The 15,791-nt window shown below is 43.1% G+C and overlaps 1 long non-coding RNA gene across 1 annotated transcript; it reads right to left on the bottom strand.

The window, feature by feature from the left end:
* Positions 1 to 14,054: 14,054 nt before the first annotated feature.
* Positions 14,055 to 15,075, bottom strand: LOC110343470. Its single transcript, XR_002385753.2, has 3 exons — positions 14,972 to 15,075; positions 14,648 to 14,674; positions 14,055 to 14,235 (listed from the first exon to the last, which is right to left on the bottom strand). It is a non-coding gene; the product is annotated as an uncharacterized LOC110343470 (long non-coding RNA).
* Between the last annotated feature and the right edge of the window lie 716 nt (positions 15,076 to 15,791).

Raw genomic sequence — 15,791 nt, 5'->3', positions numbered from 1 at the left:
TCCATGGCAGATAGCCCTTTACTACCGTGGGTGAACTCAAGAGGTTCTAGAAAGGACCCTTCCATCTCAGGAGCTGATCTGATGGGGGACCCATCCCCAGAATTTCAAGAACACAAAGTTCTTTGACTGTCCTTGTGGCTCAAGAGGTTAATTCTCAGGAACTGAAAGAGCTTTATCGCTGTAATCTAGGAGTTTTGTCTTTCTTTCAGGCAGGGTCTCATTGTGCAGCCTTAGCTGGCCTAGAGTTCACTATGTAGACCCAGAGACTGCCCTTCAAATCACAGAGATCTGCCTGCCTCTGCCTCCTAAGTGCTGGGATTAAAGGAGTGTGCTACTGTGGCCACCCTGATTCTAGCTTTTAATAAAGCTTCAGGAAGCTAAAATAACCACATTCCTGGGGCTTCTGAGCATATTTTGACCAGGGAGATCCTAATAGGTAACGTTGTCCAGACTACATCTCTCAAAGACTAAAGATGTACAGATGGTAGGATATGCCCAAGCCTGTGAGATCTCTTGGGTTATTTTACAGATATAGGGAAGTCCACTGTCACTTTGGAGTCTATCATGGAGAATAACTTCTTTCAAAAAGTGTTGACAACTTCTGAGTCTTTTGGTCTAGGGGGGACAGTGTACCCCGAGAAAGCATCAGCAATCCCCGGAAAATATTGCCATCACTACAGGGCAGCAGCGGGTAAAATCTAATTGGCATTCTTCTGGTAATGTCTGCTTCTCTGTACTGGGTGATCACGGTGATGACTGGCCCCGCCTCCTGGGTTACTACAGAGATGCAGGGGCATGCCTTGACAACTCTGGGATTATGGCTCTTAATCCTTTTCTCCCAGAGGCATGAGAGACCAGAGTAGCTAATGCTTCTCTTCCCAGGTGACATGAGTCATGAAATCCCTTAATAACTTTCCATGGGTCTGCTTGAGGCAACAGAATCCTATGTTCCCCTTGAACCAATAGACATTTTGGATTAATCTGTATCCCTGTCAGGTGGCCCCTTCCTTCTCTGTGGCATCACAGACATCTCTGCTGGTCTCTACAGTGCAGCCTGTACCCCCCCACACACACACATTATAGTGGGATTGCTAGTGTCCCTTACATCACTGCCATCTGTGTGGGTGTTAGACAGTATCCCAGGGCCATGTTTAAACTGAGAACTTTTTTTTGTCAAGAGCCTTCTCTCTTCCCTCATAACAAAGGGTCGGAGCAGTGGACTCTGAGTCGGGGAAAAGGCTGATTCATCTTTTCCGCTGTAATGCTCTAGTAAATTGATGTGTCCAGGAAGGGGATCATCAAGGAAGTGGATAGGAGAACACAGGTACATGAAGTAGTAAAGGAGAATGATGGAGAGAAGGTGGTTTGAGTGAGGGGGTGTGGCCTCATACAGCAGCTCAGCCGTGAAATTAAACTTTATTTTTTATAAATCTTTTTTAAAACCTTTTATTCACTTTATGTTTATGGGTGTTTTGCTTGCAGGTGTATCTGTGCACAACACACATTCCTGGTGACCACAGAGATCAGAAGAGGCATCAGATCCCTAGAACTAGGGTTACAGATGGTTGCAAGCTGCCGTGTGGGTGCTGGGAACTAAACCCTGGGTCTTCTGCAGGAATAACAAGTGATGTTAGCTGCTGAGCTGTGTCTCCAGCCTGAGACCAAACTTTAAAACCCAAATCCAGCACAGCCCAGGGATTTTTTATTTTTTTCTTTTCTTTTTTTCTGTTTTCTTTCTTCTTTTTATTTATTTCTTCTTCTTCTTCGGTTTTTCGTAGCAGTGTTGCTCTGTGCAGCTCTGGAGCCTGTCCTGGAACTAGCTCTTCAGAACAGGCTTGCTCTGCCTCTGCTAGGATTAAAGACATGTGCCATCACCACCCAGCAGACATTCTTGTTTTTTTAAAATTAGAAACAATCTTGTTTTACATGTCAATCCCAGTTCCCTCCCCCACCCCTCCTTCCCTGGCTCCCACTAACCCCCTATCCCATCCCCTTTCTGCTCCCCAGGGAGGGTGAGGCCTTCCATGGGGGGTCTTTAAAGTCTGTCACATCATCTGGAGCAGGCCTAGGTCCTCTGCCGTGTGTCTAGGCTGACAGACTATTCCTCTATGTGAAATGGGCTCCCAAAGTCCATTTGTGTACTAGGGATAAATACTGATCTACTACCAGAGGCCCCATAGACTGCCCAGGCCTCCTAACTGACATCCACATTCAGGGGGTCTGGATCAGTCCTATGCTGTTTTCCCAGCTATCTGTCTGGGGTCCATGAGCTCCCCTTGTTCAGGTCAGCTATTTCTATGGATTTCTCCAGCCTGGTCTTGACCCCTTTACTTATCACTGCTCCCTTTCTGCAATTGGATTCCAAGAATTCAGCTCAGTGCTTAGCTGTGGGTGTCTTAAAAGCTATTGAATTTTCTTTGAGTTTCAGAGGTTTGTCATAATAAGTTTTGTGACTTCATACAAACCTAGACACACCTGAGAAAAGGGAATCTCAGTTGAGGAAGCCTCTTCATCATTTGGCCTGTGGGCATGTCAGAGAGGATTTCTTGACTGCTAATTGGTGTGGGAAGCCTCAGCCTACTGTAGATGGTGTCACTGCTAAGCAGGTGGGCCGGGGCAATATAAGAAAAGTAGCTGGGCGAGCCAACAGAAACAAGCCAATAGGCAGTATTTCTCTGCCATCAGTGCTTCAGCTCTTGTCTAGATTCCTTCTTTGGCCTCTCTTGATTACATGACTACAATATGTAAGCCAAATAAATCAAATCTCCCTAGACATAGAACCCATGCCAAACCAAAGGAACAATTGCACCCTAATCTGATTTCAGGAACAAACGAATTTTTATTGGGGTTAGCAATAGGAGTGTGGCTGAGGGTTACACAAAGGGGCAGGGAAGACTCAAAAGCAGCTACATCACTGAAAAGTAACCCAACACAAGCAAAGATTGCAACCCTGCTGCTCTCTGCATAGCTTGAAGGCAGGTGACAGGTCCTAGAATCTCCTCATGGCAGCTCAGTTGTGATTTTCTGCTTCTATAACCTTAGGGATGACCCTCCTTTTATTCTAAGTTTCAGGAGCTTCCCTCTCCCTCCTGGAGGAAATATTTCAATTTGGAGGAATCTGCCCCAACAAGACAGCTCTTTCTTTGGTGACCTTGCTCGTTGCTCAACGTGACACAGGTGGAGTCATGGGGAAGAGGGAACTCAGCTGAGAAGACTCCTCCATCAGATGCCTGTAGGGCATTTTCTTGATCAGTTGCAGGGCTCCACCCACTATGGGCAGCGCCGTCCCTAGCTATGCGGTCCTGTGTTGTCTAAGAAAGCAGGCTGAGCGAGCCATGGTGAGCAAGCTTTCTTTTCCTGGGGTTCCTAACAGGAGTATGGATGAGGGGTTACATACAGGAGCAGAGGAGACTCAAAAACAGCTGCACCACCAAAAGCCCACCCTAACATGGTGACACTCAAGAAGGCTGCAGCCCTGGTGCTCTCTGCACAGCTTGCAGGCAGTCTCCAGTCAGGGAGTGTCCTCTCTCTACAGATTGGTTGGTTGGATATACTCCTCCAACAGCTGTTTACTCCTTTTATAAAGATGGGGAGGAGCCTTCCAGAATATTCCAAGTTCCCATTTCCCAGACATGTGACCTTGTTTACCCCCTGGTGTGAGGGCAATCTGCTGTGACATCTGTCATCCTATTGATCACCAGAGTTAATTTGGCTGCTTTGGCTGGCTAGGCAGGTGTCCCCTTCCTCCCTCACCACTCCACGTGTGTCCCTCCTGAAGCTGTGAGCTCAGTCTAAGAGGAAGACCTTCCCCAAGCTGGGCATGTATTTGAACTCACTTTTCTGTTGCCTTTCCAAGGGTCCATGGGAGCTGTTATCTTTGGTCCAGCCCATCACTGATCCATCACTGTCTTGTCACTTGGTCCAATAAATTGTCAGAATTGGATGAAACTTATTCCCTGGGAAACACATTCCCATTTTGGACAAAGCACTAGACTCCCAGCTTTTTCCTTCTCCCAGCATGAGATTCCTACCAATCATGTATAACATTCCCTCCCAATTCTGTAGTTACTTGGGGGCATTCAAATTCAAACTCAACCTGAGAACAAGATTTGATCTGTCCTGGCCAGTTCTAGAGTTCTCTTTGCCTAGTGTCTGGTTGTTTTTTTGTCTTTGAGGACCCAGTTAGTACTTTGTATGAAATAAGAACCTCAGAAAGCAGAAGGACTCCCACCTCCGCCTTATGAGACCTGGCATTACCTCCTTGTGATGTTAGTGCTGTCAACTTACGGAGCTCTGGAGTCACCTGGGAGCCCAGCCTCAGGCACATCTGTGAGGCATTATCATGATAAACTTCACTTGGCCATGTTTGTGAGGGCTTATTCTGATGGGTTTCCTTGAAGCAGGAAAACCAACTTCATGTTTTGTTTCTTTGCTTGTTGGGAGACAGGGTCTATTTTTGTGGTCCTGGCTGTCCTGAACTCACTATGTAGGCAAGATTTGCCTTGAAATCACAGTGATCCACTGGTCTCCACCACCAGATTAAAGGCATGTGCTACCATGAACTTCATGGGAAGACCCACTCTAAAGCAGACCTATTCACTAGGGTTGGGTCCTGGGCTTCATAAAAAGGAGGAAGCTAGGAGCTCAGGCACATCGTGGTTCTCTACTTCCTCAGTGCTGATGCCATGTGACCAGCTACCTCAATTATCTGCATCCAGGACTTCTCCACCAATATACTGTACCCTACAACCCAGAGCCAAAATAAAATTTTTTAAAGTTGCTTTGCCAAGGTATGTTACCATAACAACAGCAAAAGAAACTAAGACACCACTCAACTCAATACAGAAAATGCACTAAGTCCCTCACATGGCAGTGGAGTCTCAGGAAAGAATATTAGTATAGCCACCTTCCTTTTTTTTCATTTTTTTATCATTTTTTATTTTAATTTTAAATAGCTTGTTTTACATGTCAATCCCAGTTCTTTCTCTCTCCCCTCCTCCCACACTCCCCTTCCCCTCCAGCCTCCCACCCTATTGCCAATTCCTTCCACATAGGGGATATCTAGAGTCTGTCATTTCACTCCAGGTAAGATCCAGGCACTCCCCTAAGAGTCCAGGCTGAGAGAGCATCCCTCTTTGTGTTATGGGCACACTATGACTGTTTGTATTCCAGGGATAGACACTGGTCCACTGCTCAGGGCCCCATAGGTTGCCCAGGCCTTCTCACTGACTCTCAATTTCAGGGGGTCTGGATCAGTCCCATGCTGGCCTCCCAGCTGTCGGTATGGGGACCAAGAGCTCTCCCCTGTTCAGATCAGCTGTCTCTGCTGGTTTTGCCAGCCCATTCTTTGCCAATTTGCTCATCACTCCTCTCTCTCTCTGCCAATGGGTTCCTTGGGTTCAGTTCAGTGCTTAATTGTGTGTTTGCCTCTGCTTCCATCAGTCACTAGATGAAGGCTCCCGGATGGTTATAGACATCAAGTTCATTATCAGGAATGGGCATTCGAGGTGGTCTTTCCACTTTTGCTTATCTTGCCAATTGGTGTCATCCCTTTAGGTCACTAGAGGTCACACTGGTGCCTGATCTGTCTTCTAACCTATGATTCCCTCTTCCCCCTATTCTACCCCCACCCACTCAACTTCCTGTTCCCCCATGACCTACTCTCTCTTCCTCTTCTCCCCCTCTCTTCTTCCCAGCTCCCACTCCCCCCCCACCCCTCGCCGTGTTTCCCATCCATTCAGAGGATCTTGTCTCAATCCTCTTCTCTTGGGTACTATGCATATATGCATATCTTTTAGGTTCTTTCCTGTTTCCCAGACTCTCTATCAGTGGAAGTGCAGACTGGCACTATCCTGATCCATGTCTAAAATCCATATATGAGTGAGTACATACCATGTTTGTCTTTTTGCGACTGGGTTACCTCACTCAGGATGGTTTCTTCCAGTGCTATCCATTTACCTGCGAATTTCAAGATTCCACTGTTTTTTTCTGCTGAGTAATACTCCATTGTGTAAATGTACCACATTTTCTCCACCCACTCTTCAGTTGAGGGGCATCTAGGTTGCTTCCAGGTTCTGGCTATTACAAATAATGTTGCTATGAACATAGTGGAGCAGATGTCCTTGTTGTATGAATTTGTCTCATTTGGATATATGCCCAAGAGTGGAATTGCTGGGTCTTGCGGTAGATTAATTCCCATTTTCCTGAGGATCTCCACACTGATTTCCAAAGAGGCTGTACGAGTTGGCACTCCCACCAGCAGTGGAGTAGAGTTCCCCTCTTTCCACATCCTCTCTAGCATAAATTGTCTTCGGTGTTTTTGATTTTAGCCATTCTGACAGGAGTAAGATGGTATCTCAGAGTTGTTTTGATTTGCATTTCCCTGATGGCTAAGGATGTTGAGCACTTTCTTAAGTGTCTCTTGGCCATTTTAGCCTTCTCTATTGAGAATTCTCTATTTAGATCTGTACCCCACCTTTTAATTGGGTCCTTTGGTGTTTTGGAGACTTGTTTCTTGAGTTCTTTGTAAATTTTGGAGATTAGCCCTCTGTCAGATGTGGGGTTAGTGAATATCTTTTCCCATTCTGTGGACTGCCTTTTTGTCTTGTTGACTGTGTCCTTTGCCTTACAGAAGCCTCTTAGCTTCAGGAGGTCCCATTTGTTAATTGTCGATCTCAGTGTTTGCACCACTGGTGCTATGTTTAGGAAGTGGTCTCCTGTACCAACTCGTTGAAGAGTATCTCCTACTTTCTCTTCCAAATGTTTCAGTGTGGCTGGATTTATGTTGAGATCTTTGATCCATTTGGACTTAAGTTTTGTACAAGGCGATAAACATGGATCTATCTGCAGTCTTCTGCATACCAGTACCCAGTTATGCCAGCACCATTTGTTGAAGATGCTTTCTTTTTTCCATTATACAGTTTTAGCTTCTTTGTCAAAAATCAAGTGTTCATATGTGTGTAGGTTAAATTTAGGGGTTTTCAATTCGGTTCCATTGGTCTACCTACCTACTTTTGTGCCAATACCAAGCTGTTTTCAGGACTATAGCTCTATAATAGAGCTTGAAGTCAGGTATGGTGATGCCTCCTGAAGTTCCTTTATTGTATAAGGTTGTTTTGGCTATCCTGGGCCTTCTGTTTTTCCATATAAAGTTGATTAATATTCTTTCCAGGTCCTTGAAGAATTGTGATGGAATTTTGATAGGGATCGCATTGAATCTGTAGACTGCTTTTGGCAAGATTGCCATTTTTATTATGTTGATCCTACCAATCCAAGAGCATGGGAGATCTTTCCATTTTCTGGTATCCTCTTTGATTTCTTTCTTTAAAGACTCAAAGTTCTTGATATACAGGTCTTTCACTTCCTTGGTTAACATTATCCCCAGATATTTGATGCCGTTTTTGGCTATTGTGAAGGGTGATGTTTCTCTGATTTCTTTCTCAGTCACTTCATCTGTATATAATAGGGCCACTGATTTTTTTGAGTTTACCTTGTATCCTGCCACATTGCTGAAGGTGTTTATCAGCTCTAGGAGTTCCCTTGCGGAGTTTTTTGAGTCACTTATGTAAACAATCATATCATCTACAAATAGTTAAAGTTTGACTTCTTTTTTTCCTATTTGTATCCCCTTTATCTCCTTTTGTTGTCTTATTGCTGTAGCTAGAACTTCAAGTACAATATTGAAGAGATAAGGAGAGAGTGGACAGCCTTGTCTTGTTCCTGATTTTAGAGGAATTGCTTTGAGTTTCTCTCCATTTAGTTTGATGTTAGCTGTTGGTTTACTGTATATTGCTTTTATTATATTCAGGTATGTTCCTGTTATCCCTGATCTCTCTAGGACCTTTATCATGAAGGGATGCTAGATTTTGTCAAAGGCTTTTTCAGCATCTAGTGAGATGATCATGTGGTTTTTCTTTCGCAGTTTGTTTATATGGTGGATTACATTGATAGATTTTCTAATGTTGAACCATCCCTGCATTCCTGGGATGAAGCCTACTTGATCATGGTGGATGATTTTTCTGATGTGTTCTTGAATCTGGTTTGCTAGTATTTTATTGAGTATTTTTGCATCGATGTTCATGAGGGAAATTGGTCTATAGTTCTCTTTCTTAGTTGTGTCTTTGTGTGGCTTGGGTATCAAGGTAATTGTAGCCTCGAAAAAGAGTTTGGCAGTGAGCCTCCTGCTTCTATTGTATGGAATACTTTGAGGAGTATTGGAATTAGCTCTACTTTGAATTTCTGGTAGAATTCTGCACTGGAGCCATCTGGGCCTGGGCTTTTTTTGTTTGGGAGACTTTTGATGACTGCTTCTATTTCATTAGGGGCTATAGGTCTGTTTAGATTGTTTATCTGCTCTTGATTTAGTTTTGGCAAGTGATACCTATCCAGGAAATTGTCCATTTCCTTGAAATTTTCAAATTTTGTGGAGTACAGATTTTCAAAGTATGCCCTGATGATTCTCTGGATCCCCTCAGAGTCTGTTGTTATTTCCCCTTTTTCATTCCTGATTTTGTTAATTAGCATGCTCTCTCTCTCTGTCTTTTGGTTAGTTTGGACAGAGGTTTGTCTATTTTGTTGATTTTCTCAAAGAACCAACTCTTTGTTTCATTGATTCTTCTCAGTGTTTTCCTAGTTTCTACTTGATTGATTTCTGCCCTCAATTTGATTATTTCCTGGCATCTGCTCCTCCTGGGTGAGTTTGTTTCTTTTTGTTCTAGAACATTCAGCTGTGCTACTAATTCTCTAGTATGACTGTTCTCCAGTTTTTTCAAGTGGGCACTTAGTGCTATAAACTTTCCTCTCAGCACTTCTTTCAAAGTGTCCCATAAGTTTGTGTATGTTGTGTCTTCATTCTCATTGAAATCGAGCAAGTCTTTAATTTCTTTTTTTATTTCTTCCTTTACCCAGGGATGGTGCAATTGTGCATTGTTCAATCTCGATGAGTTTGTAGGGTTTCTGCAATTTTGTTTGTGATATTGTTGAATTCTAATTTTAATGCATGGTGGTCTTATAAGATACAGGGGGTTATTCCAATTTTTTTGTATCTGTGGAGATTTGCTATGTTTCCTATTATGTGGTCAATTTTAGAGAAGGTTGCATGTGGTGCCGAGAAGAAGGTATATCCCTTTGTATTTGGGTGGAATGTTCTATAGATGTCCGTTAAACCCAGTTGGGTCATAACTTCTATTAGTTCTTTTGTTTCTTTGTTAAGTTTGTGTCTGCAGGTCCTGTCTAGCGGTGAGAGGGGAGTGTTGAAGTCTCCTACTATTAGAGTGTGAGATTTTATGTGCATTTTGAGCTTTAGTAATGTTTCTTTCACGAATGTAGGTGCCTTTGTATTTGGGGCATAGATATTTAAATTTGAGACTTCATCTTGATGTACTTTTCCTTTGATGAATATGAAGTGGCCTTCTTCATCTCTTTTGATTGATTTTAATTTGATGTCTAGTTTGTTAGATATTAGGATTGCTACACCCACTTGTTTCTTGGGACCATTTGATTGGAAGATCTTTTCCCAACCCTTTACTCTGAGATAACGTCTGTCTTTGATGTTGAGATGTGTTCCTTGTATGCAGCAGAAGGAAGGGTTCTGTCTTCGTATCCATTCTGCTAGTCTGTGTCTTTTTAATAGGCAAGTTGAGGCCGTTGACATTGAGGGATATTAATGACCATTGATTGATGATTCTTGTTTGTGCGTGATTTATTGTTAGTGAAGTTATTTTGTGTAGTTTCTCCTCCCTTTTTCTTTTTGTGTTTTGTAAAGTGGGATTACATATTGCCTGTGTCTTTGTGAATGTAGTTATCTTCCTTGGATCTAGGTTTTCCTTCTAGCACTTTCTGTAGAGCTGGATTCATGGATACGTATTGTTTAAATCTGGCTTTGTCATGGAATATTTTGTTTTCTCCATCTATGGTAATTGAGAGCTTTGCTGGATATAGTAGTCTGGGCTGGCATCCTTGTTCTCTTAGTGTTTGTAGGACATCTGACCAGGATCTTCTGGCTTTCATCGTTTCCATTGAGAAGTGAGGTGTAATTCGGATAGGTCTGCCTTTGTATGTTACTTGGCCTTTTTCTTTAGCTGCTCTTAATATTTTCTCTTTACTCTGTAGGTTTGATGTTTTGATTATTATATGGCGAGGTGACTTCTTTTTCTGGTCCAGCCTATTTGGTGTTCTATAAGATTCTTGTATTTTCATAGGCATATCTTTCTTTAGGTTAGGGAAGTTTTCTTCTATGATTTTGTTGAATATGTTTTCTGCACCTTTGAGTTGTGTTTCTTCGCCTTCTTCTATACCTGTTATTCTCAGGTTTGGCTTCTTCACAGTTTCCCATATTTCCTGGATATTTTGTGTTAAGGATTTGTTGGTTTTGAGATTTTCTTTGGTTGACGACTCTATATCCTCTAATGAGTCTTCAACACCTGAGATTCTCTCTTCTATTTCTTGTATTCTATTGTTGATACTTGCATCTGTAGGTCCTGATCGTTTACCCAGCTTTTCTATTTCCAGCATCCCTTCGTTCTGTGTTTTCTTTATCATTTCTATTTCAGCTTTCAATCCTTCAACTGTTTGAGTTGTTTCCTTCATTTTTTTGGTTGTTTTTTCTTGGTGTTCTTTAGATTCTTTGAGAGATTTGTTTATTTCTTGAATTTTCCCCCATTTCATGGATTTTTTGTTTGCTTTTTCTTCTATTTCTTTAAGGGATTTCCCCGTTTCTTCTTTGAGAGTCTCCATCATTTTCATGAAATAATTTTTAAGGTCTGTCTCCTCTGCTTCGTCTATGTAGTGCTTTTCGGGTCTTGCTGGTGTTGGATCTCTAGATTCTGGTGGGGTCATGTTGGCCTTTCTATTGCTGAGTGAGCTCTTATTCTGTCTTCTTCCCATCTCTTCTTCCAGTGGGTGCTGGTGCGGTCTTTCCGTCTCCACTGGTCTCCTTCCTTCCTGAAGCTGAAGCTGGGGATGCTGACACGGAAGCTTAAGCTGAAGCTGGGGTTGCCGGAGGTTGGGGCCTGGAAGGGCACATGCCTTTCCTGAAGCTGGGCTCACTGGGGTTTGGGGCTTGGAAGGGCTGATGTCTTTCCTGTGTGGGCGGGTCTTCTGGATGCTAGGAGCAGTCCCGGAAGATCAAGGGGGTGGGTGTTGGGCAGAGGATCCCCGCCGGAGACCCAATATCACCTGAAGTTGGACTCGCTTGCCACCTTCCGTTTTAAAAAGGCACCAAAATAAATTAGAAAATATAAAAGAAATAAATAGTATTCTATTTAACAAGAGAACATAGACAACGTAAAGAGTTCAACAAACAGTGAGATTATATAGCAATAAAAATGTCTCCCAACTGAAACAAACCTGGACCAAATGTGTTCTCTGCTGAATTCTCCCAAGAATGAACACAACACTCTGGAATCCCTTTCAGAAAGCAGAAAAGGAGTGGGGAATGACACAAAACTCTTTGGTGAAGCTGGTATTATCCTGATATACATAAGCAAGAAAATTGTAGGCTGATCTTCCTGATCAACATGGAGGCAAAAATTTGTCAGTTACATTCAGACAAAGCATTTAACAATATATCAAAATGTTTTGCTACTATCCGTCTGCTCAGATATATACAAAGCAATAAAAGGGATACATTACACTGAAGCATTTAGGAACGGAAATGGCACAATCATCCGAGATGAAAAGAGACCCTTTGAGAAACGCCAACCATCCTTCATGATCATAAGATGGAGTAAATTCATACAGCCAGCATCATCCAAAGTAGAGACAAATCAAAGTCAGCAAGGACAGGGATGTCCTCTTGTTTCTATCCTACTGAGTGTAGGCCTTAAATATTAGCTACAGCAATAAATAAAAGGTATGCAAATAGGAAAGAAAGAAGTCAGAATATCAAATAAGATTGTTTTCAATCTAAATTTAAAAAGTCAAAATATCTACTAGGAAGCTTCAAAGACTCCACAAGGAAACTCTAAGAACTAGTAAACACTTTCATAGAAGCATAAGGTTACAAAATCAACATATTAAAAACAAACAGCTTTCCCACATACCAATCGGGGGCATGTGGAGAGAAAAATCAAGAAAATTTTAATTAGCATTAGTTTCCAAATGATTAAAAAATACACTGGAATAAACCCAGTCAAGGGAGTTAAAGACCTCAAAAATGAAATTTTCTGTCGAGTGCAAAATGAAACACTGAACATTTTGAAATCCAGAGAAAAACATGAAATAAGAAACTGGCATATGAAGAGCTTCCTTGAGTATAGATTGGCAGAATCAATACCAGATTAATGGATGTATTATCAAAGAAATCTACAGATCACATGGAATCCCCAGTAAAATTACAGCACCTTTCCTCACAGAAATAAAAAAAAAACGCAATTCAAAGCCTTATGTGCAAGTGCAAAAGACCCCAAACAGTCAAAGCAATCCTGAGCAACGTGGACAATGTCGGTGCTATCACCAGACTGGGTTTAAGGTTGTACTACAGGCCCCAAGTTCAAGTGATTCCACACTAACAACTCATTGTGCTACAGGCAGAACAAAAGAGACCCACACCACAAAAACCCAGCAATTCTTAACAAACATGCTAAAAACATACACCGGAGAAAAGATGGCCCCTTCAAAACATGGTACTGGGAAGTAAATGTCTACATGTACAGAAAGACACTGAGGCTCCACCTCACTCTGTTCAAAACTCAACAGGTAAACTCCAGGCAGAACAGTTAAGGTGTATGGAAGGCATGTCCATAAAGGACAGCACAGAAAAGATTTGACTGACATTACTGTATATGCATTCAGTATGCTGGAAACGTGGGTCAACATAGCATTAAAATTCATATTAAAAAGTATCCAAAGAAAAACTCGAGTGTAGCGTATAGCCACCAAAACTAAAATTAATAATGATTTCTTCTAGATGTGTATGATAATTCTCGCAAGCAAATTTGGACTTTGCAACTCAGATTTTGATCCATTGTTTCAGGGCTTTGTAATTCCTTTACTTTCCTGACATTGTTGAAAGATTTCTACTGCTTTCATTTTTAAAAAATTAATTAAAATATTACATCAATTTCCCTTTTGCTTTCCTCCATTCAATTCCTCCTGTGCCCCCATATCCTCTCAAACTGATGGCATCTTTCATTTGATTATTATCATTACATATGCATGCGTGAGTGTGCGTATAAATGTATAACCACAACTGCTGGGTCTTTTGGTGTTGCTTTGCTGTACATGTTTTTGGAGCTGGTTGCTTTGTAATGTATAACACAATTGGGAGCTCATCCCATGGAGAGACAAATTCTCCTTCTAGTTGTCATTAGTTGCCTGTAGTTCTCTGTCTAGGGGTGGGATCCCACGAGACTGCCCTCTTCCATACTGTTGTATGAAGGACCTCTGGTCCTCAACAAGAATCACATCCAGGCAGAGAGGGACAATGAAAGGACAATTCGTGAGGGTGGGTGCTGAAGAGCTTCTGAGCTGGGAACAATCAACAGCTTCTCGGGAAAGTTCCTACCATCTGCTCATCCTCCAGAAATCTATGTATCATTGAGATGGCAGCTTCTAGATCTGCATTTATCGTTCAAGGTACAGGGCCACTCCTCCTTCACTTTGACTCCCATGTCCCCATGAGGTGTGTCCACAAAGACCTTGTAAACTGGACAAACCATATGGTGGGCAAAGTGTGTAATCATGACTAATGGAGCTATGTGCAGGACTGTGTTGCCTGAGGGATGATGATGGAGGGTTTAGTGGTACTCTTAACCCCGCCCCTTTTGCCAAGTCACTCACCACTGGGTCTCCCATAGGATTCCCCCCAGTTCCCACTGTGAGACCATCTCCCCAGTTGTGCCCAACCTAGTAGTTTCCCAAATGCTCCACAAAGTCAAACACCTTCTGAAACCATGTGTGTGTTGCCTCAAATGAACTGGGATAACCTATATCCTACAGGACTGAAGGATATCATGGACTTTGGGGTCTGGTACCTACTGAGTCCCACGGCTACTCAACCTTGTCTTGGAGCTTACAGGAGACTCAAAAGAACACACTGAGTCCAGAATGGATGCTTAAGGCTTTACTTGGGTTTGGGGTGGGGCAGAAGGTCCTAGCAGGAGTGTGGTCTGACAGGTCGTGAGATGGTCTTGAAAGGTGTGTCTCATGGCTGCGTGGTCCAGGGAGATGAGTACTCCAAGGCATTGCTATGCATTGGTGCAGAGTTGGCTCAGGATTTACATCTGTGAGAGGCAGCTGTGACAGGAAGAGGAACAGAGTTGAGGGTCCCTCCCTGTCCTCTGGGAGTAGCAGAGTGGGGCTCATAGGACTCAGATGCCAGAGAACTTCCTTCCCACAAATACTGTGGAGATATAGCTAGCCACTCATAGTCCTGCTATCTTGACCAGGAAGGTCACTAAGTGTGTGTCAGGGGTGTGTCAGGTGGGAGATGAGATCACATGGGGACCATGGCATGGGAAGATATTTATGAAAAAGGACAAATTCCTAAGTATCCTGGGATTTTGCTTGGGCCACATCCTTGAAAGGCCACTTGCAACAGGCTATGAGAGGTCTCTCCTATCTCAACTTAAGGGTCCAAAAGAGGGACCACAAAACTCTGGTACTGAGAAGTCTGTGCCATCCTAAGGTTCTTCCGGGGGTCACTTACCTTTGTGATCTACAGGGACACACATTTCTGTAGAAACAAAGAAAAACCCGGGTTGAAGAGGTGCACTGATGAAAATCTAGACCTCACACCTGCAGCTTAGACGCCATCATGACCAAGACCGTAAGTGTGGCCCTATTGTCCTTGTCAGGGAAGAGGAGAGAAACTGGTGACGCAAAGAGACACCACAGACATAGACAAACACAAGAGTCACTTGGAGTAATGGTTGACACCGGAGGACACGAGGAGGGGTATGGACAGCTCTAAGTAACTAGGGGAAGCGTAGTCTCTTCAGTGACCTGCCTTGTGATCAAGTCACCCACTCACCTCTCTGCTTAGGAACAATGATGTTTTCCTGTAGAAAGCCTTTCCCCTCTGTGAATTTCTTGAATTCTTCTAGGGCCTCGTGGTTTTCTGTGGGATCCTTCCCTGGGCACAGATACCAGATGAGCACAAGGGTTGTGACTGAACAGCTCTGCAGGGAGCCAGTGGCACAACGATAGGACCACTGCCCAGCACTAGGGGCTTCACCTGGCCCAGGGGCAGGCAGTAGAGGAGGGAGCACTTAGAGAAGACAAAGGGGTAGGGTGTGGATGGATGAGATGGGCATACCCTCAGGAAGGTACAAGTGGGTGTTATATATCCTGAATGGCTGTGCAGAATCACACTCTGACCTGGAAGGACCCTGAGATACTCGTCTATCTCTCAAGTTCAGAGGGGCATTCCCAACCAAAGGCCTCTTTTAGGACCCAACCATTCAAACGGACCTTCCCATAATCTGAGACCCCAGAAATGGCACTTGGCAGTTCACTGCTGTGGAATAACCCTTCTATACACTGTGTGAATAGATGTCGCTATGAGTGGTTTAATAAACAAGCTGACTGGCCAGTAGCTGAATAAGATAAAGTTAGGCAGCAAAATCAAACTAAGAATTATGGGATGAGAAAGAGCAGGGTCAGAGGAGTTGCCAGACAGGTGGAGAATAAGTCAGACACACAAAATGGGATAGAGGTAAAAGTCACAAACCTTGGGGCAGCACATCGATTAACAGAAATGGGTTCAGTTGTAGGAGCTCGTTAGTAATAAGCCTGAGCTATCAGCAGAGTATTTATAATTTATATAAAGTCTCTGAGTCAATTATTTGGGA

Source organism: Mesocricetus auratus, unplaced genomic scaffold (assembly GCF_017639785.1).
Source record: "Mesocricetus auratus isolate SY011 unplaced genomic scaffold, BCM_Maur_2.0 Super-Scaffold_100004, whole genome shotgun sequence".
NCBI classification, from domain to species: Eukaryota; Metazoa; Chordata; class Mammalia; order Rodentia; family Cricetidae; genus Mesocricetus; species Mesocricetus auratus.
The sequence above is the reverse complement of the archived record's forward strand: the minus strand, read 5'-3'. Positions and strand labels throughout refer to the sequence as shown.